General features: G+C 39.8%; 1 protein-coding gene across 13 annotated transcripts in view; it reads right to left on the bottom strand.

Moving 5' to 3' along the window:
• The window catches only part of cacna1g (calcium voltage-gated channel subunit alpha1 G), a 129285-nt gene that overhangs the window by 90865 nt on the left and 16911 nt on the right, over positions 1-21509 (bottom strand). The window lies entirely within an intron of this gene.

Below are 21509 nucleotides of genomic sequence, written 5' to 3'. Positions count from 1 at the left end.
GAAGGAGAAAAGAGGAATGTTCCTTCTAGGAATGGCAGAAGCTGACTCGTAAATGCTTATGTGTAACTTGAATTGGCTATGATGTTGAATCTTGTTGCGTGATGGAACCTACTGACGCATTTGGTCATTAGCGCAGGTAGGCTGCATTGTTTGTACGGTGAAGAGACACCAGGGAGGTATTCTCTCTGCGGGTGGCTGAACTTGCATTCCAAAACAGCGTTTTGGGGACTTCCAGGCTGCACTAGCTTTCTTGCATGCTAAACAAGCAAATAAAAACCATCCACGCTTGGTACAAACGGGCTCAGTGGGACCCCCCCAAAATGCAGTGAAGTGCTGCCAAGGAAATTCTCTAGAAATGAGAAGACTGCCCTTGAAGCCCTTGATCTTTTTTTTCTGCATTTTCTCAGCACCATAGAGATTAATAGGAAAATTCAACTGGAAGGGAGAGTCGCTACACACGTCATCGCCTGTAAAAAGGAAAACATGGCAGAATTGCTCATGCGTCATGGCACGACTAACTTATTCTACTAGAGTTTCAACTACCGGTTCACCGAAGGGAAAATGCATCCGACGGAAAGGACTGTCCAACTAACCAAACAAGGTTTTGGCCCAACAAAAGGAAGCACATCTTTTTCCATTCGTTTGGAAAGTCCTTGACAGCATGCGTAGGCAGTGCCTTGTTAAGAAGCGTTTCCTTGGCGTATCTTGTTTATCTTCATAATGACTTCAGTCTTCTCCCGGGAAGCATGTTTGTCTGCATATGCAAAGCTGGTGGTTAAACAAGCAATACGCATTCTCTCATATAAAGCATTTGATAAGGGAATAAATGTGTGCTTGGTTGGATAGATTTCCAGCAATTTTTTTTTCTAGAAATTTACTTTCATTTTCCGAAACATATTGCCAATATATTCCCTGTACAAGTTGTCCAGCAGAATCTGCAATTAAATCATGGACTTAGCGTGCACGTGGCATGTTCTGTATGCCCCATCCCACGCAGACTCTTGACCAACAGGAAGGATCAAACTGTCTCGTATCCAGGTGCCAGAGCATTTTTTTACGCATTGGGCATTATCAGATCTCAGCGGGCATTATAAAATGTTAAAACACAGTCAGGTTGCACATTGTTGAAAGGGAAACTGTCTCAGCTATTTATAAATTCAAATTAAAGACCAGATTTCATTTAACAGCTGAATGCATAAGAGAAAAAACCTATATTCTAAAGTTTTCTTCTATTTACAACACAAACGTGCGCTTGCTTTTTGAAATTATTTTACAAAAGTTAAAACAGAGTCAAAAGCTTCAAATGCCAAAAGTATTTGGCATGTATGGAGAATGGCTCTTTATTCCAAATCTGCTGTCCATTTAAATTCTTGAGACTGTAGCAGCACACTGACTGCCCAAGTAGGGAGTGTCATCTCTCGACGCGGACAGTGGCGATGGAGATGTTTATGCAGGGCCTTTCAATTGCACTGTCGGCCATTCTGTAACCACTTGAGAAGTATGTCAGATCTTGAGGCTCCAACCTGTGTTTGGAACAGGGAGGTGTTGATTCAATGACGGGCAAACTGGCAGGAATACAGCAGATGTTGCTGTCTGGAGGAGGGAAGGGTTTATGAGTGGTGGGGGGTGTACACATCCCCCCCACCCACCCACACACCATTATGAAATTGTGAATTAAAGGGGTTTTCAACACCACTGTGTATATGACCTTTCAGAGTCTGCGGTAATCAAAATGGATGAGGCTCCATCTTTCATGCAGTTCAACATTAGCATGACCATATTGACATTGCCCAAATCGATTCATCTATACCAATAAAGGACACATCTACCTGAAGTTTAAGTTGACTGCTAACAGCCTTCACTCTCGGGTCTGTTGGAACATTCCTTCATGGATATCCTTCAACCGTGTGAGAAAAACATTCTACAGTCAATGCATTTGAATTATTTTTAATGGACATCCATTTCAATCATTCAAAATCCTCCCAAAACCTCCAGGGAAATTTGGAGGATCAGAGATGGGTAAATGTTCAACTACTGTGAAAGTTAAAGTTATTCAGTTTATCCTGAGGACAACGCAAGACTTCTCTTCCTGACACTACAGCTTGCCTTATTACGGATGCTGCCTGTGTTCATGTTCAACACAATATCCCAGGCAGGCTGGCATCATCCAATTAAAATTTCATTTGAATCAGATCAGTTCTGCCACTGTAACTCCATATCACAAAGGAGCACCCCCCTACATACACTTCTACTGCTGGCCTCAAATGTAAAAGATTTTTTTTCCCGTGGGGGGAGCATTATTGAGGAGTCAGCATTGTTTCTGAATACAAAGCAATGTTTTCTTTGATTACGATTTTTTTTACAAGAGCAGCCAGGTATTAAGATCAGATTTGATGTAGCGTAGGTTCAATACAAAATTAGCCGCTAGATAAATCCATGAGAAGTTGACACTGGTCAAGATAATTGAATTCATTTTTAAAAAGTGATGCTCACATTTGATCAGGTCTTTTTTTCCATTTTCACTTTGATTTCACTGATTTCCATACCTCTCGATAAAGAATGTGTGATCCACTCTGTGAAAATGAGTTTTTAGTCACCAGCGCCACTTTTTGAGTTTTCATTTGTATTGGAAAAAGCAAATTGAGTTTTTTGTTTTGATGTATCACTCATTTTGGCATCCTGGTGAAAGTGGATACTCCATGGTGAAAAATGTTGCGGGTTCCTATTGATTTACACTGTGCACAATTATTCTAAAGGACTTTTACTCCAAAGTGGCTCTGGCAATTTACGACTCATTTTCGCAGAGTGGGTCACATTTGGTTGGTTTTCAATTTTACCTTAAATTTGTTCTGTCCCATTGATTTTAAATACCGTTAAATTTTCATTTCGTTTTTAGTAGTACATGTATTATCGTCTGGTGTTCTGAGAGCAGCGAGGGATTTTGGACTCGCTGTGAATCATTCTTTTACTTTTGTACCGATGGTGACTATAGGTTTAGCAGCCACTTGTAGGAAAAGCACACCTGAGACATCAAAAGAGCAAGCCTATAGACTTAAACCCGTTGAAGCGGTACTACTGGCCAGGGTTGAGGGGACTGAAGAAAACAAGTCAATGAAACATTCAGCATATAACAATGACAACAGAATACCGGGAGTAACAGCTGACGAAGCAAGAGTTATCATCCAAATGCTTTGGCTTAAGCGAATCAATGGCATTTGCAAAAGGTAGCACAATGCCATGGGCCAATTTCATAGAGCTGCTTAAGCACAAAATTTGCTTAAGCGCGAAAAAACCTTGCTTGACAAATCAGGTTACCAGCCAAAACTCCACGTGATGTATATTGGTTTGGAATGGTATTCACCTGTCTTTTGGTGAGCATGACAGTCACAAAGAATTTGAGCTGTTAACCTTTGTTTTTTAATCAAGGTTTTTTGTGCTTAAGACAATTTTTTGCTTAAGCAGCTCTATGAAATTAGCCCCTCAGAATGATCTCTTCCAATTTCTTAGAACTGCTTAAGCACAGAATTTGCTTAAGCGCAAAAAAACCTTGCTTAATAAACAAAGGTTACCAGCTCAAACTCTATGTGATTGTCATGCTAACCAAGGACAGCTAAATACCATTCCAAAACAATACACATCACAACAAGTTTTGGCTGGTAACCTGATTTGTCAAGCAAGATTGTTTCATGCTTAAACAAATTATTTGCTTAGGGGGTGCAATAAAATTGGCCCTAATTGTTGCAGTCCAAAATCCAGAATCAAGACAAATCCAAACAACTCTGCCAAATACAGTGCACAGTGAAGTGACTTCTTCTGCTTCGTGATCTCGTTGTTAGTACGATTCATTCATTTTTGTTAAATTGATTTGTTTTAATACATCTATGTAGGGGCTAAGTGAAGGCATGTTTTTCAAAGAGAGACAACTGCAATCAAATAATCTGAATTGAGGACAAATAAACATTGACAGAGAGAGGGAGACTAGCTTGTGGCTCAAGACAGGTGCTCCTGGCCAATGATTAACAACATGACTGGCTCATGTAGGAGAGGTATGCCTACATGGAGTGGGAAATAAGACTTTACACTCGATTGGCGACTCACAATGGGGTCGTGGCAACCGTCCCACGGCACATCCTCTCCAAATCGGTGAGGTTTTTTTTTTGTTTTTTTGCCTTCCGAGAAATGGCCCGGCGGTTTGATATGAAATCAAACACGACCCTCCACTAAAAAGAAGATGAAGAAGAAAAAAAAAAAAGCCTCTCACAAGGAGCCCCTTCGTGTCGGCAGTGGTTGCGCGACACCCGAGATAAGGCACGGCTGAGAAATTACATTCTTGAACTGATTTGTGTGTGGTGGAGACCCACTGTGGGATGCAACGCTTAATTAAACTCTGTCCTATTGGCAGACAATACAGAAATTAAGACGATCACACCCAACTATGCTAATGCATATATGCATAACTATGTACATATTGATATTGGTCATATATCTGGATGGTAAACACATATATACACTGCAGGTCAATGTCTTGCAGTTTGGTATAAATATTAATCATTTTTCAGATGAGAAATGTTGTATAATGACTATACATGTAGACAGATGTAAAAAAGACAAGCCTTTATGAAACAAACAGGTAAGAAGATCCGACAAATTACATGGAACTGGGGAAAAAAGGCAAACAAAAGTACTGTGTGCTGTCATCAATGATAAACTCCTGTTAAAAAAAAGCACGCTGACTTTCTGACTAAAAATATTTTCTCCAACAATTTATTTGCTGAACAAAAATAGATGGCTCGATTTATGTTGAATCCCTGCTGTTTGCTGTTTACGAGAAGTGACATCTGAAGATGGCCCAGTTTCTTAAAATAGCAACATATCAGCAAAGAAGGCAATTTTGTCAGTTCTAATTTTGAGGGCGAGCTCGTGTGCTAATTAATCCTGGGCAAACCCCCCTTACATAAGAAAGTCAACATGGAGCTCTGGAGCAGACTATATATAGTTTTCAATTTCATGACAGAGATGCTTTTTAAAGTCAAAATAAAATGCTTCAACAAATATCCTGATGAGTTGTTGACATCGGTGACCACTGCATGTGGACTTGAACATCTGGATACCAGACCACATAACAAAATACTGATTACAAGTAGGAACTGCACTTGCGTTGTTGCCACAAGTAACCATCACGTCTCAGATAATATGACACAAGAGAATGGTTAAGAGCAAATTTCTGCCATGTATGAGATTGTTTTTAAGATGCTCTCTTTTTCTTTTAAATTGAATGAACCTATGACAAAAACTTGCCATGCTCTTTCACTGCTGAACTGTGTGCAATAACTTCTCCTCTCAAGCCCTGCATCCAATTTGTAGTGGGAACTTGACTAGGCTACAGGCAAAGGAATTTTTCAATGACATGCTCAAAATATGCCTCTCAGCTTAAGCAAAGAAACACTTCTATTGGTGATCCAGGGAGAGGGATTTTACTTATTCACAAAGAAGACAGCGATGTCAGTTAAGGCAGAGGCTGAGACATTGCCTGCCAAATCATGGAATGTTGATAGATCTATAAATGTTTCTTTTGTATTGAGTGTGTTCTCCACTGGTAAAGTACATGTCAGATAGTCCATGAGTAACATTCTCAATTAGACAAAGTGCTGGATTAGAGGCCAAGTAATCAGTACAGAAATCTTGCATTATAATTACATGTAGGTGTTTAAAGTAACAGCAAAATTGCGTCCAGCAACTAGGAGCAAGATGGAAATTGTGAGAAAAAAACAGTCAGAAAAGTGCAACTTAATTTCATGTATCATTTTTCTGAGCCACGAACATTTGTACAAACATGTTTAATGTGAAGTTTCAATCATGTCCCCTTTAAAAACTAACTATTTTTATCCACCCCAATTTCATTGATTTGCACACAAATGTGGGGGGAGGGGTCTCGGGTTGAACTGTTCCAAGGAAATAAGCCAAAATGCCTTCGGGTTCTGTCGGCTTAACTGACGTCATGATGCAGTAAACACATTGACCATGATTACCATTAACTCCTGCAGGGCTGGGAACTCCCAGGTGAAATAAGTGCACATGTACCCCGGCAGGGGCAAAACAATGTGAGTCTGGTTGGGGGATGTGCTTCATAAAATGAACTTAATGAACTGAAGCATGAATTGACACTAGGCACTGTAACACAATGGTATTCATCGGACAGCGACAAACAACAAACAAATGAGCCAAAACAACTATTTCTAAAGAACAGAATGACAAATAAGCAAGCAAAGCTAACTTTCTGCTTAAAGGGTTGAGAGATAGCCCATGCATAAAATGATGAGAATAACAAATATATGATTCATTCTATTAAAATGGGCCAATTTAACAGTTACTTTGCAGACTGCCAACACATAATCAATTGTAATCTTCATGTTGAAATGTTTCAGTAGGGGGCTGCAGAGTCTGGTCACTATGGACGTTAGTGTCCGGTGTTCGAATCCAGCGGCTGGTTACATGTTGTGACCTTAGGCAAGTCATTTTAGTCCCACTTGCCTCTTTCCAACTGGAAGTATACATGGGTACATGTGAGAGCAAAGATGGTTGTTGTGTTATATCCCAGTGAGCAGGGGTATTAAGCATGTTGTGACTTGAGCTCCAGTAATGGTGGATATGCACCTGTTACCTGTTATTGTTATTATTGACAGGGTTTGGTATCTCAACATACAGGATGCACACGGGGAGATCGCATGAATCATTACCAAAAGCTCAAGAATTGTTAGTTTAATAAACATCTAAACTGGGCCAAATTATGAAAATATACCAAACGTGTGCGAAGGAAATAGACTTTGTCTCTGATGCTCTCTGTATTGTCGGCAACAACTTATGGTCAATAATAATAATGCATGTAATTACCAAGATAGCTGTGCTTATTTATATTTATTATCTGTGTACTAAAAATCATGCAAGGTACGTGATAAGACATCTCGTTCAAGAAGTAGATGCATAGATACGTACATATATCAATATTTTTATAACTGAATTAATGTCTCCACTCTCCAAATCGTCTTTTCCATGTTTATGCCATAAACAAATAAACATTTCTTTTTGTTCTCCCATCCTAATAAAAACGTCATTTCCAGGCATGCAAAACACAGATAAAATTGGACAAGACTCTACAGGGAATCCCTACTGCACAATGTGCATACAGTGATTTAGGGTACCACACATACACGCACAGACTATTTTTCTGGACACATGTACAGCAGTGCCTCAGTACAATACCTGCCAACGCATTCTGAGGTTGGTTCAATTAGAAGAGAAATGAGCCGCCCAAACAGCAGTGTGTGCGTGCATAGTTCCAAGGTTTTTAGGCTTACTAAGGCCCCTTAAGACCAAATCAGCGGACTTCTAAAGATGGCAATTTTCCATGCACTCCCTGTGGAGTGTTGAAAATTTGCCCGGCATTGTTTATGTATCATGCCTTCCGTGGATGACAGATATATTTCCTACTGGGATGCCACGAATAGACACGTCACGCCCATGCAATGCAGATGGAATACACTGCTGCCAAACCACGGAGAATTATCTGCCCAAGTTCACGGCATGGGGCGTATCGAATGTTGGCGCGAGCTCGCCAGTGCGGAAGTGACTGATGTACACAAGGACTGCCTCGTCACCCCGATGCAACATTCTGGAATTTACGGCATTTCGAGAATTTGAATGCATGATGTGGCAAGTAAACAACTGAGATAGGGAATTATGAAAGAAAAACTTGCAAAATTCAAGTGTATAATTCACCACATCCGCTTGTACATTAAACGGAAAACTAACGACTGGTATTCTCGATGTTCCTAGAAACATTTCTGAAAATAGCATGGTGTCAAAAACAACATACCATGTATCTGCTTCATTAAAATGACCAGAATGGCAAACCGCAAACCGTTACTAAAGTGGAATCAATCGTGACTTGTATAAGAATTCTTTTTTCATTTCCGCGGTTGACGTATTCACGCGTTATGCTTGGTTGGGTCAAAGCGCGATTGCAAGGTGGAAGAATTTGAATGGGGAAAAACACTCCAGCGGCTTCTTCGGGTAAAAAAAATCTGGCGTTGACTGACTATGAAGCAACTACAGCAAAACGAAAACAAACAACAACAAAAAAATTCAAAAATACGAAACAACAAAAGTAAAAGAAAGCCAAATCCTCAGGATAAAAAGCTATTGTAAACTAAAATTAATTGACATTTTCACTATAATTGGACTCGTAATACATGCACACGTTTTGCATTTGACTGATGAAAACATGTACCATGCCTTTAACCACTATACTGAATGATGACTGATAGCTTCCTTCTTAGTGAATCTCACACTTCTGGCAATTTTCTGCTTTCAGAGCAAAGCATAAAAGTCCAGTGAACATTCATATTACAAATAAGTCGCGACATAAACATAACAAGCATTTCCTCAGTTTCATTGCATTCCACCAAGCAGTTATTGTACAGTTTGTTTGAGAACAAATACGCAGACATTCACGGTAGTAATAAATGTGCCATAAATTTTCACAGTGTGCAGAAGTTAGTGGTCAGTGGAGGTTGATGCCAATAGCGGTCAAGTGAAAGAAGAGAGTACAGTCTGTGCGTTCTTCTGGATCCATCAAAATGCAGTTGAAATCATTTGGCAGCTCTAGGGGTAGGAGACACCGTGGGGCTTACAGCACAATGAACGATTTTTGGAGTTTGCACCAAATTAATGTTATTTTTGAAATTCTGTTGCTAAATGGAAATACTTTTCATTGGTTACTATTTTTGTAAGGTTTATATTCTGCATCAATGATACACACTGCCCGGACTTTAAAAATGACACATTAAATTTAGTCTTTGTTGGTTGGACACTGTAGTTTACTCACTGTAATATCTGGTAGGTGCACTTACCACAATCATACCAGCATAACCCCTTACAAATTGAATTTTGCGCACAGCATTCTGATATTGATGCAGTTTCTATGTTAATTAACCACACAAAAATAACTGGATTCTTTAGGCGGGCGGCTGTGGCCAGGATTATGAAATGTAGTCAGACGCAAAGTAACATTTCTTCTTTTTTTCCTCACTGCCCAGATTGGCATGAGAAGACATGAACATGATGAAGACAAGAGCCCATTGCTCATGGTCAAGTAACAAATCTATTTCCTGAAAAATGTCCACATTATTCCTAGGCTCAGCCTATTGGCTGGGCCTTGCGCCCCAGACTTGCTCCCTGCTACGCAGTGCAATTCTCCAGCGCTGCGTGCACCAAGTATTGATGTGACTGCCTTGATTACTTGTCACCTGCTTCTGGCTCATGTGCAATTCCTGACTTCAAGCACGTCCAGAAAAAAAAAAATTCAATATACAGTACACACACGATACCTTAAAGGCAAATCGGCATACGCATGTGCTTATGTAAACTTATCCCCTTTCTACGTAATTCAGTACTCATGGAGTTCAGGATTCAGACGGTCAGGTGTCAAGCATTATTCTTTCCATCAGATTTTTGACAGCAAAAAAGAGAATGTAACATGGCACAAAACAAATTAGTTTAAATAAGTAATTTCAGTTGAAATTCAAGGGGAAAATGTTTCAAATAACTGTTTCCCGAGAAGAGGCAATCGCTTGGTGTCTTGGTCATCTACCATAAGATTAGAAAAACGAAAACAAAGAGGACTGCCCGTCACAGATCTATGGACAGCTCTTCTGTTTAACCCTGTGCCTTGCAACTTCAACTTTACAAAATCAATAAGGAATGACAGAGGGTAAGCTCTTTCATGCAAAATAACTTGATTTCTGTGAAAGTCATGAACTTGGCATATATCACGTTTCATGTGACTGCCTGCTTTTAGCACATCTTCCCAATCAGGCGCATCTTGACTAATTCCAGAGGACTTGGATGTATGATGACTTGGTCAAAGTTTGCCAGCTTAAACCTGATCCTTCACAGAAGCCTGGCATCTTGCATTTCAATCTCCACCATTCTTTGGATAGATGGCATTTCACTCATTAGAAATCCAAGGACAAGTCAGGCTTTAGTCATTAACTCTAAATGCTGCCCATTAAATTTTTCATCGCCACTTTTTCCCTCCATTATCCAGAGCAGTGAATACCAATAAATGATTTGTATTCATTCATTTGTGCCTTTCATGTTCAAATTTCTTAATGTATTCTTAATGTATATTTCTTAATGTATTCAAGACCTCAACCTCATCTCACGTTTCAACACATCAAAGAGCACATTAAGAATTGAATAATTCTCTATCATTTGATAAAAACCTATCCTACATCACAGTGTTGTGCACTTTAAAACAATGGTACAGCACCTGTTGTTTTTTTTAAGTAAGGCATGTGAACAGTTCTGCATAAAACAGCTAACTTCCTGCCGAATGCAGAGATGCCGACGGACATCTTGCACAAAAGTTATTGATTGGGGAGAGAATGACGAGACATTCCTTTGGCATCACGCATCAAGGGAAGCGTAGAGTCATTATTGTTGAAGCTTACTTTTGTTCAGACTTGCTTAGTACCGGGGGGGAGGGTGAGGGAGAAACCACCATCGGGCTGTAAGCATCGCTATAATTTTTGAAATTAATAATGTCTACCAATTTCCATATCAATCTAACCCCCCCACCTTCTTATGCATATTTAAGGCCTCTGCAGCATTTCTGCGTAATGAGTTGCCAACTGGAGATACAGAGGATATGGTATGTGTGATCAGTAACCTATCCAGCTTTTGGTATCGGGGGGGGGAAGGGGGGCAAATTCAAAAGCGAATGTAGCTTCAGGCTTACTTGACATGATTGGACCAAATCCTAGCCTTTATTCGGATATGCCACTACATGTGATTTTGTCAGTCCTCAGCAAATGAGATTGGACGGAGACTGAGAGAGCGAGTCGATAAGAAAGTTCCTGAAGAAAGTGCAGCAGTTTGAATCATCGTCCTTGGGTTGTTTTTGGAATCAGCTGTAAAAGGCATAACATGAATCTTGGCCTTGCTTCAGCTGTTGTCCTTGTCTGCTGATAACAGATTGCATCCTTTGCCAGGGAGGGAGGCCCAGGCCAACTGCTCCTGGGCGGAATGCTTGGAAGGTGCGTACTACTTCCTGGAGGTATGCTGGCTTCTCCTTGTCTTCCTCCTCCTTGTCTCCTGCCACTGAGGGTGGGACATTCCTTCTTGGCAGTTCACAGACAACAGCTAGCTGACACAAGCTGAAAGTGTACCACGGCGCAGCCTTGACCTTCAACTGGGCCTGGAGGTGTGGATAAGCCATTATGCCTGCACGGCATGAGGTGTGTAGAACAATCACTGTTGACAGAATTTTCCAACCAGAGACACATGTACACGTTTTAATGGGTTAAAGCATGAGTGAGCTGAGGGCAGAAGGTTCGAGTCCCATCTCAGCAGTCTAAGGCAGACAGCACAAAGTACGCAAGGGCTTTTAAGCTACAACAGTTGATAATGGTCAAAATCCCAATATCAAAATAACTCTAAAGTGACAGGTACAGCATTTGTTTACACCTCAATGGTCTTTGGGATGAAAATTCATGAACACAACAACTGGCCTTCATTGGGAAGACACTTCACAAAATACAAAGTTACACATGATTGTATCAAACTTCATGTTTTACTACTACACAGACCTTATGGAAGCCAATGTTGACCATGTTCCCTGAATCTATCTTATGCAATACAATTTGTCAAACTGGGTGGTACCAGACTATTTTGGGTTCCAAGCCTCTGCACTTGTATTCGTCATCATAAATGAAATTAATCTGTGATGAAATTTTGCTCATTGATTTCATTTGTAAACTTATGTTCCCAAAATAAAAAATGTTAACCTCAATTCAATTCATACAGCCGACTTGTGAAAATTCTCTGAGTGATATTCCCTTACTCAAAGTACAATGTATATAGATTAGCTATATATTTTATTTCATGGTTACAATAATCAAAAGCGATACACCGTATATGAGGTGCACTTACACTAAATGATACATTAATCATCTGTCACACCAAGGAAGAAACTGAAAAGATCCTGTACTGACATGTACTGTGCATGTAAGTACTATAGTCAAGAAGATTGGCTGAGCACGTGTGATTCATTAGTATGGATTTTCAGCGAGGTCAGCTCATAGGCCAAAATCCGCCGGTGAAATCAAGCAGAGGTAGATGCCAGCCATAACTCGATGCTGGAAGGTGAAGAACACAAAGCCAAACTACACCAGAGCACGGTAGGGTTTTTCGGCCATTATTCATAGGGCAATGCTGAATTTCGATCCCTCTGTTATGCTAATGTTCTTGCTTTGCATTCTAGCTGTGCCAGTGGGCATACTGGCTGTATGCTCGAGCATTAAACTTGTCATCAAATGCCGCAGATGAATGTGGAAACTCATAATTACATGTGCTAGTTCTGTTCCGTGGTAATGAGCTCATTAACAAACACCGTTCAGTCGGACAGAAAATTTTTAACACCCCCTCAAAAAAAAAAAGGAAGACATTCTACGGCTGTCTACAACAGGGCATAGCGCTATTCCACCCTATGCTAAAAACAAAAACTAAAGAAAGCAAGCCGTTCTGTGTCTGTTAACAATACCATGTTTTCAGCATTCCTAAAACTGTGCTAAAAATAAACTTTCCATTCATGCCTGTAATACAAAACATGTACAGTAAAAACAAAAAAACAAACAAAAACAAAAAAAACATGTGACAAAGTCAATGAGATATGCACACAAATGTTAAAATCTACATTTACAGCTGACGGAAAGATCCACAGCATCAATTCTCCTAAACTGCCTGCAGTGTCTTGCGAAAACACCCCTGGATGTGTTGCCGTGAATAAAAATTCACGCAGCCATGTGGGCTTTGTCTGGTGATATTTATACATAATGGATACCCATCGGTGGCACAGAAGAACATGGCAGTAAGGAGAGTCATGGATCTTCTTTGGCACTGGGGTTTGTGCCCGACTGTAACTACGGGATGGCCAAAGCAGGAAAAACACATACAGCATGTCGGCCTGTGAGCCTTGAGCTGGACCAAGATAAGAGTGTAATTATTTTAGCAACAGAGGCTCCTTTGGTCGGAACCAAACTTGGCTGGTTCACCATTGACTACCGTAATAACGGGCCGTAATAATGAATGACTGAAAGTTGAATCTGAAATTTATCACTGAAAAAAATCAGCCATCTATTTTGTATTAAATCTGATCGGCATGAGCGCATTTGCTGCGGGTAAATGTTCACAATTTTTTTTCTCAGATCTAATTTCGGGATGCATCCCACATAGAATGTGACACAGGTCCCGCAGCGGCCATCTTGTGGCTCTTGTGTCAAGTGTCTGTTGAGTGGGGGCTCTAAAGCAATTAGGAAGTCATTCGTCAAGACCTGTGTTCTTATAATGCCCTTGAGAAAAATCAACTCCACCTCATCAATTGTAAGGTCAAACTAAAATCATAGGCCTGCAAGTGTGTTGTGCCCTCTACTGACATGAAAAAGACAACACCCGATGAAACAAGAATTACAAATTAAAAACAATCAAAATATAATGAACTTAAATAGATCCAAATAGTAGTTTGAAGTAAAAAATGTCAACTAAGTGCTTTTATAAAACGTTTCCTGTGAAATTTTGTTTAAGTATAAAAAATTTTTTTTTACCAAATTTTAAAAGAATCCATTCTGCCAACAACTGGAAAAGATGTTTCCCTTTGTTTGGTTGATTTTTTCATCAATCAATAAAGTTAATATTAACTTAATGGCATTCTCTGCAATCTCCATGACTTCTCTCCGACAGTCACAATTTGTCAACATCATTTTGCCAATGTGAAAATAAGATGAGATGAAGATGCTGAAATTAAGGCGAGTTGTGAGAAAAATTGGAGATTGAAACCACACACGGCTTCACCAGTAAATTACTCTGAGCGATTCTGGTCAGCAACGTCTGGTCTTTGCAATGGAAGAAATGGCAATTTAATGAGACCTGACATATCTTTTTATGCGTCTAAGGACCCCTTGCTGTTTGTGGTCCCACCGTCCATCCAAGCGTCGCATCACTGAGCTGTGGAGGCAGGTTTGATGATGAATGGAGTGGAAGTGACGCAGTGATTTTGTTGCTCCCCTCGTGCATTCTTGGCATGATGATGTAATGGTGAACTGGCAATGGAAAAAGTAGTTGGCCAGGAACAGGTTTCGTTTTGTGCTTGGAAGGCTGCTTGAACCAACTTAGTTCTTGACTCTTCCATAATTACTGACCACAACAATTCAGCTATGAAAGTATGAGAATGATGCTTTCACCAGTTAAACAAGCTTTATTTTGCATGGTTCAGTGAGAGCAAGAGAATTTTTTTCCACCCAGGAACAACACCCCAGTCTGCCGATTCAACACATGGGTGCACAGCTGCATATGCATCCACCTTTGTGAGTCATTTTCATGAGAATGTGTTGAAACCAAGGGTGTACAGCAGGTGCAAGAGCGAGCCACGCAAGGTGCCATCTGGCATTTAAGGGTCGGCCTAAGTTCTCTGGTCATCAATGCCGAGGGCACACTCCTGCATGGAGTCCAAAACATGTACACTAATTTTATTATGGATATCTATTGTTTCTGTCCGCAGAAAGCAATGTAATGCAGAATGTAATGGCAGGAAGAAAAAAAAAGACTTGGTTCTGAGGAAGTGAAGGTAGTACATACAGGCTGCACAGATGTGCCAAAGTATGTCAAAATATGGCACATGAGGGTAAGTCAATGATAAGTAACTTATTACAATATTAGTCAATTGCAGCTCTTGCTATTTCAACAGCTGCTCTGTGTTATTATTTGTTTGTTTGTTGTTTAATTGAATATTCCATATTGAAGTCATCACTCTTGAGTCAGAAATGGAGTTTGAAATGTCAAAACGGAGAAATCCAAAGTAGGCCTTTAAAGTTTGAGTTTTAGTGACACAAATTTGGTCAATGAAATTTCAGTTTGAGACTTTCACTGAACATGTCTAATATGAAGGGCATCACAAATTGTCAAAAATCTCACAACTTATCCAAATCAGCCTCAATGTCAGTTTTCAACTGCTTCTCTACTTCAAAATGTGCCCAATTCTGCCCGCTTCAGACAAACTGCATCACAAATGAGGGGGCAAGACGGCGGATATTTGCTTTGCTCTGGCCCTAATAGACTCTGCAGCCATCAGCATTCAGGGGGAGAGAAAATGCGCTGACTGACTTGAATCATTTATTACCAGCTGACCAAATATGGCAACCAATTAGAAAAGCAAAAACAGGCAAATGAAGGCAAAATACGGATAGCCTCTTACTTGAGGGCGGTGGTCATGTGTTGATTTCAAGTCATGAAATCTGAGAAGACGATACACTTCTGAGAGAAATTAATGTTCTTTTTATTTTACATGCAAACTACCACCATTCTGAAGATTAGAAAGTAAGCAATGGTGGGAGAGGCTTACAATTTTTTTGGGGGGGGTATACCTCACAGATCAGCTATGTGTGTGTCTTTCTAAATTGTAGAAGGATACCCAACAGTTTTGACCTACTTGAATTTAATTCTCTTCCAAAGCCACAAAAAACTTTGTCCAATACTTAATCGTCCCACCAAACAAAAATCACTTTACACTGAGCAGGACTTGGAAAATGTATGATTTTTTTGTCATCTTTGCTCCACGAAATATCAGACAGTACAAGGAAAACGAAAGGCACACATGTAAATTTTCAGGGGAAAAAAATTGTAGCAGGTGTTCGCTGATGAATTCGGATGTAGTTCCAAGCCAACAATCAGGTCACTTCCTGTGGCTTATATGTGAAAAATGGCCCCGTGCATCGAATGTTGACAAGATTGGCAGGACAATCTGCCCTGATCGATCTTCATGAAACTAAATGACTCATTAATATCAGAACAGATTCAGTCCAACACATCCACTTACAGCTTGCCAATCATATCTTCTTGTCTGTCAGAATATGCGAGTCAGAACATGGCCCGATTTGCAGATTTCTACAACAGGGTGCTTCTTGAAAATTTAACCAATCGCAAGGAATGCGCAGAAGACCAAAACCTGACTTCAGATATTAAAAGCCTCTTTTTTGAGCCTGAATTGGCTTAAAAAAAACCAACTACAGTATTTTTAATGAGAAGCAATAATGTTTTACATTTATATACACTGTACACACGCAGTTCCAGCAGGAGATGGGATCCCTCTGATGTGGTAATTGATGGAAGAGTTCCAAAGTAGGGCTGAGTCAAGTTGAATAATTCACTATTTGAATATTCTACCTTCAATTTGATTGAATATCTGAATATTCGGTCGTACCGACCGGCAGATTGTTGATGAACAAACCATATACAAAATCAGTTGCAATAATGCACACAATTGTACATTATGATCAATATAATAGCTTCTCACATCTAGGAGTATCTCCGGCCATGATTTAGCTAGATTTAAGAGATGAACAATACTTCTTGTCCTGTTGTAAATTTCTATTCCTTTTAAATAGTTTAATGAATAATTTACCTTTTGAATCATTGTAAGATTTCTGTCGCTTTTCATTTGAATCTGCTTGAAACAATTCTCCATATGCAATTTTTCTCATTGAAAAGCAAAAGAAAATTGTCCTTTCATTCTCATGAATTTTGCATTCGAATATTCAAATGTGATGGAGACTAGCAGGCCACTGGCAATACATACAAGTTGGAGCTTCTCCAATTTGACCCAAACATGGTAATGAATACAACAAATTTTGTACGTGGATGAGAGAAGCAACTTAGATTTGAAGGTAAAATAACAAACCCGTTACGCGATGAACTTAACAATTTTCAATTAGAGACAGCTCCTTGAAAACCTATAGGCAGTTTGCACACCAAAAATAATGAGGAAATTACACCTCAACTGAACAGTTCAATACTCCTGTAATTAAAGCAATTTTATGTCCAAACAACTGCACATCAAAGTGCTGCAAAAATTGCCAAGAGAATAACAGCTGTTTAGGGCCACCTTTCTGGGAAACAGCATAATTATTCAATAATCCAGCACTCTGGTCTCTTTTTTTTTCCAAGGAAATGTGAGCATCGTGATTTTATTAAAAGGATCAGCCGACCCATTATTCGTGTTATTAGGCACCAGGGATGCCCCACAGGAAATGCCCAACCACAAATTGGACTATTCAACCCGGGGCAGGAATCTGGGAGGAAGGGGTGCTCTCCTATTATGGCAATCATTTTCAAATTCCTGGAATAATTGAATGTTAGAAATGGTCTGTGAAAAGACAGCAGATGTTCAAATCCCAAGTATGGCACGCACTTTGGCACTGCAGTGTCTTGACAAGAATCGTAACTTGTGCTTATGTATTTTTTTGAGTACGCATGATACATAAGGAGATGTCCTTGAAGATCATGTTCATCAAGAATAGATCATTTGTCTTTATGCGTGTTTTTATTTGGAACAATGCAACAGATCATACATGTATTTGCTGGGTAGTGTACCCAGACTCAGTCAGATTCCCCAACGCATTTGAAAATGTTAAAATTACAGAACCAGACTCCATTGTACGACTTCATCCCCCCCATCACCTGGTCCCATCAAATTAAGGGTTTCAAATGTATACAATATGTTCAAGAATGACGGTCTATTACTCTAAATCTTAGAACGAGTGCTTAAATATAATCTAATAAAGGTTTAACTCATGGGCATTATAAGAAAATATACAATATTTCTGGGTCTCAATACCAAAGTTGTGTTCCTAATTGTGCCCAACCAACTACAAATTAGAACACAAGTCGTGTGCATGCATGATTCTTTGACACAGAGTGTTCACTTGTCAAAATGCTTACATGTCCTTTGAGTTGATAACACCTTTATAATCCTCTGATTCATTGAAATGTCTGCTGAACACATCTTTTAAAGTGACAGTCTTCCATTGCTTTCTTCAAAATGACAGCATGCAAGACAGAAAATCTTCACTAGGAGAACTTTAGAAGCAATACCCGGCTGTTACCCATATTAAAATTTGGTCTATCTTTGGACAGCTGCAAATGATCCGTCCGACTTTCAGAGGCATGTAAACAAGTACTGTAGCAAATATTACACAAGGACCATCAGACTCAATGTATCCTTGACTTTTTTAGTAAAATAGAAATCCAAAATATCCATGGGGAAACCAACCTCAATGAATTACTTGTAAGTTTCTTCCTTAAAAATGTTGCCAGAATGGTTTGGAAAGGTCTCATATTGCCATTTTAGTGTAAACGGTTGATGCCTCTTGCACAAGTGCTTTTTGTTTTTCTAGCAATGTTCAGGACAAAGACAAGATACAAATGGCTATAGAGTGCAACTGTGACATTTCGAAACAGAATTTAACATGTCTATGGGGAAAGTGCATGGATGTAAAACTAGCTCTCTGAAATTCAATGACTTATCAAATTACCCCAGGGGAATACGTCTTGCATGGGAATACCTAAAAATACTTGCATAGAATTTCTCTTTTTGGCGAGGCTTGAGTAAAGAAAGATTAAACAGAGATGAAAAGAATTTCGATCCACAGGGCACAAAAGCCGTTCACTAATGCATTAATTGGCAAGATAGATTTCTGAAGAATATTTGCTCTTCAAAATGAAGAACAGTAACTTTCAGCACTCAACAAATCTCCTAATGCACGGATAATAAATAGGCTCACTTCAAAATTACTAAACAGTAGAAAAAAAGCCACACTTCACAAACAAAATGGTCCGCGTAGGAATATCATGAAACAAGCACGCATGTGTGTGCCGGTCCAGAAGCAGTGTACTAGCAAACAGTGGGATTGCCTTTCACCCTGCGCAAAACCAACCCGCAAGCCCTCCAGTGAACTACGTGAACAGAATACTTGCACATATGCGCATTTCTGTGTACACAGCACGCAGGACAATACTGACCAAAGCTCCTTTCTGACGCTGTTGGAACGTGCACAAACAACATGCAGTCAAACTAGTCAGGCTACAAATATAACACTGAAAGAAAAAGGTAATTTATAAGAAAAGAAAAAGAAAAAAAAAAGTCAATCTCATCAATCAATGCAGGAAAAAAAATGCCTCAAATCACTTGAAAAGATTACTCGCTTGATGAGTCGTAATTATCGCTGTAAGGATATGCCACCACAAAACAAGTGCTCATATCTAACGTCACAATCTAAATGATGAGCATATCTAATTTGTGTCTGTATTGATCTTTGACAAGAGAAAGACGTCACTGTGACGTTAAATGCCACGGTACCCTGGAGAACATGTACATTATTATCTTCCTTTCTGCTGAAGAACATGTTTACGCCCAGTGCAGATGAATCTACCCATGCCTAATGAAACCCTTGGTGATAATGAAATGAAACAATTCTCCCCCCCCCAGCAAATTTTCAGATTGGTGGGGGGGTGTTAAAATTAATTCTTTACAGCCAATCTGTAAAGATAAATAGAGTTGTGTTTTCCATTGATCATTTAGAAAAGGGGACATGAATAAAAGGCCTTTTGCTTACAGCAAAATTGATGCAATTACATGTACTCATGTTTAGCAATTTCCTGTATGCTGTTATGTGTGCTTTGAATCACTGACAAAGGAACATTGAGATACAAACTCCAAAAAACAGGAAGCCTGAGTGGCTTTGAAGAATGAACAGATTGAAATTTCCTCAGTGCAGAAAAATCAATACTGACTCCGGAGGATGTGGCATCAAGACCCTTGCGCTTCATATGCGATGGCACCTGCTGGGTCTGAGTTATGTGGGAAAAAAAAAAATCACCAATCTGATGATTCCGAGATAAGACAGAGTTTATCAAAAGAAACTTTGAGGTTAAAAATAGCAGCCTCTGTGGGACCTGCGATGTGAGTTCTACCGTAACAAAAACAGAGATTTTTGAAGCTGATTTGCCCAAGGTGTCTTGTTCTCTGATAATGTGATTTAGACAACCCAGGTGTGGGCTGGCACTACTCCTGCTGTTGCAGCATGTAGTCTACGCATGATCTGAGTTATAATATTCTCAGCTTTTTTTTTTTCCTTCTCTTGTTCTCTTCTCCACTCCCTGTTTGCAATCTCGTTGTCTGGATCCTCATGGCCCTGGAAACCGGAGCGGCGAAGGAATGACGTCAAACCGGCCGGGAAGCTGTTTTTTGCGTCAGCCAACCCCCAAGAACAAGAGTGGCCGGCTGCTGCGCGGCGGGGTGATGAGATGGGGTGAGTGATGCAGGGTCTGAATGTGATGGAGAAGCGGTGCGTTTACCTGGGAATGCATCCATTCTCCAATATCTTGGAGCCAGATGCTCCGAGATGCACAATGAATGGCTGCCATGGACTTTTTCCTTACTCCTTTTTTAAGGCTGTCCTGGATGGGCCCAGGAGGAATACTGCTCAGACGAGGCCAAACAGATTACATGGACACATATTTTTCTGCAGTACACTACAGATTATCACTGAGGCCTGAGTTCTATGGGTGTAGCCAGTGGCCGCTCGGAACAATCTACAGTGATGGAATTGGACGTAATGGAGTCAGGGAACAAAAGAAGTTACGTGTAGATGTGTAAACAATGGGCAAAATTAGACAGGTGCAAACCCTTTTGTGCAGTGGAGTGACATGCTCTGCCAATGAACACCAACCCATAATATTATACCGTGGGCAAAATGAAAGTCTCTTATTATATCAAGAGTTATCTTTAGAATGATTTATAAATCAGTGGCGCCATTGGAAAGACTTAAAAACATCATCTGGTCAATTAAGTACAATTAAACCTGAATGTTTTCAGACAAAAAACCACAGCAATTGCCAAACGTACTTTATAATTGTTCCTTTATGTCGCTTTTGTATTATATGGACAAGATTTGAAGTTACTACTCTTTCACAATGTCTCCTATGCAATACCTACAGACAATTTCCCATCATCCAATTGGTGGGTCATTCATCACACACGGAGGATTTAATCAGGATTTACTCAGACATTCTATAAACCAACTAATGGCTGTTTCACATTTACACAAAGTAAAGAAGCCTTTGAGTCCAACAGATGAACAGTCCATTTCACTGGGCATCTCATTCTCACAACTGCATCTCTCAACATTCATTACTTGCCAGGGGTTTACAGATAATGGGTTTCTAGCACTTTGCACATTTGTACTTCACCCGACTTTCTGTTAGCATTTATACAAACTTTTGCTTTACTAGCCAGGCCATTACGTACATTTGCATTCGTGAATGAAAGTCGCTGTTCTGGCATATGCCTCGAAAAAAAAACAAAACCTGATGGATAAGAAGTCCATTATCTAGAAGGACTGGAATTATGATGCCTAATTTCATCCATATACTTTCAGCAATTTCTTCAGGACCATGCCAGCATTTTTTTCTAAACATGGGTAATATGGCTTGGGTGTATGATGCACAAATCCTATGACACTAATTAGATGGAAGAGAATCATAACTTTGTGGATACATTTTGTTTCGGCAGTCATCTGCAGTGCTTTGAAAGAACCCAAGAAGAGTGATTACTTTATTTA

Source organism: Acanthaster planci, linkage group LG07 (genome assembly GCF_054643075.1).
Source record: "Acanthaster planci isolate LZ-2023a linkage group LG07, COTS_SCS, whole genome shotgun sequence".
Lineage (NCBI taxonomy): Eukaryota > Metazoa > Echinodermata > Asteroidea > Valvatida > Acanthasteridae > Acanthaster > Acanthaster planci.
Note: the sequence above shows the minus strand (reverse complement) of the source record. Positions and strands in the feature narration are given on the sequence as shown.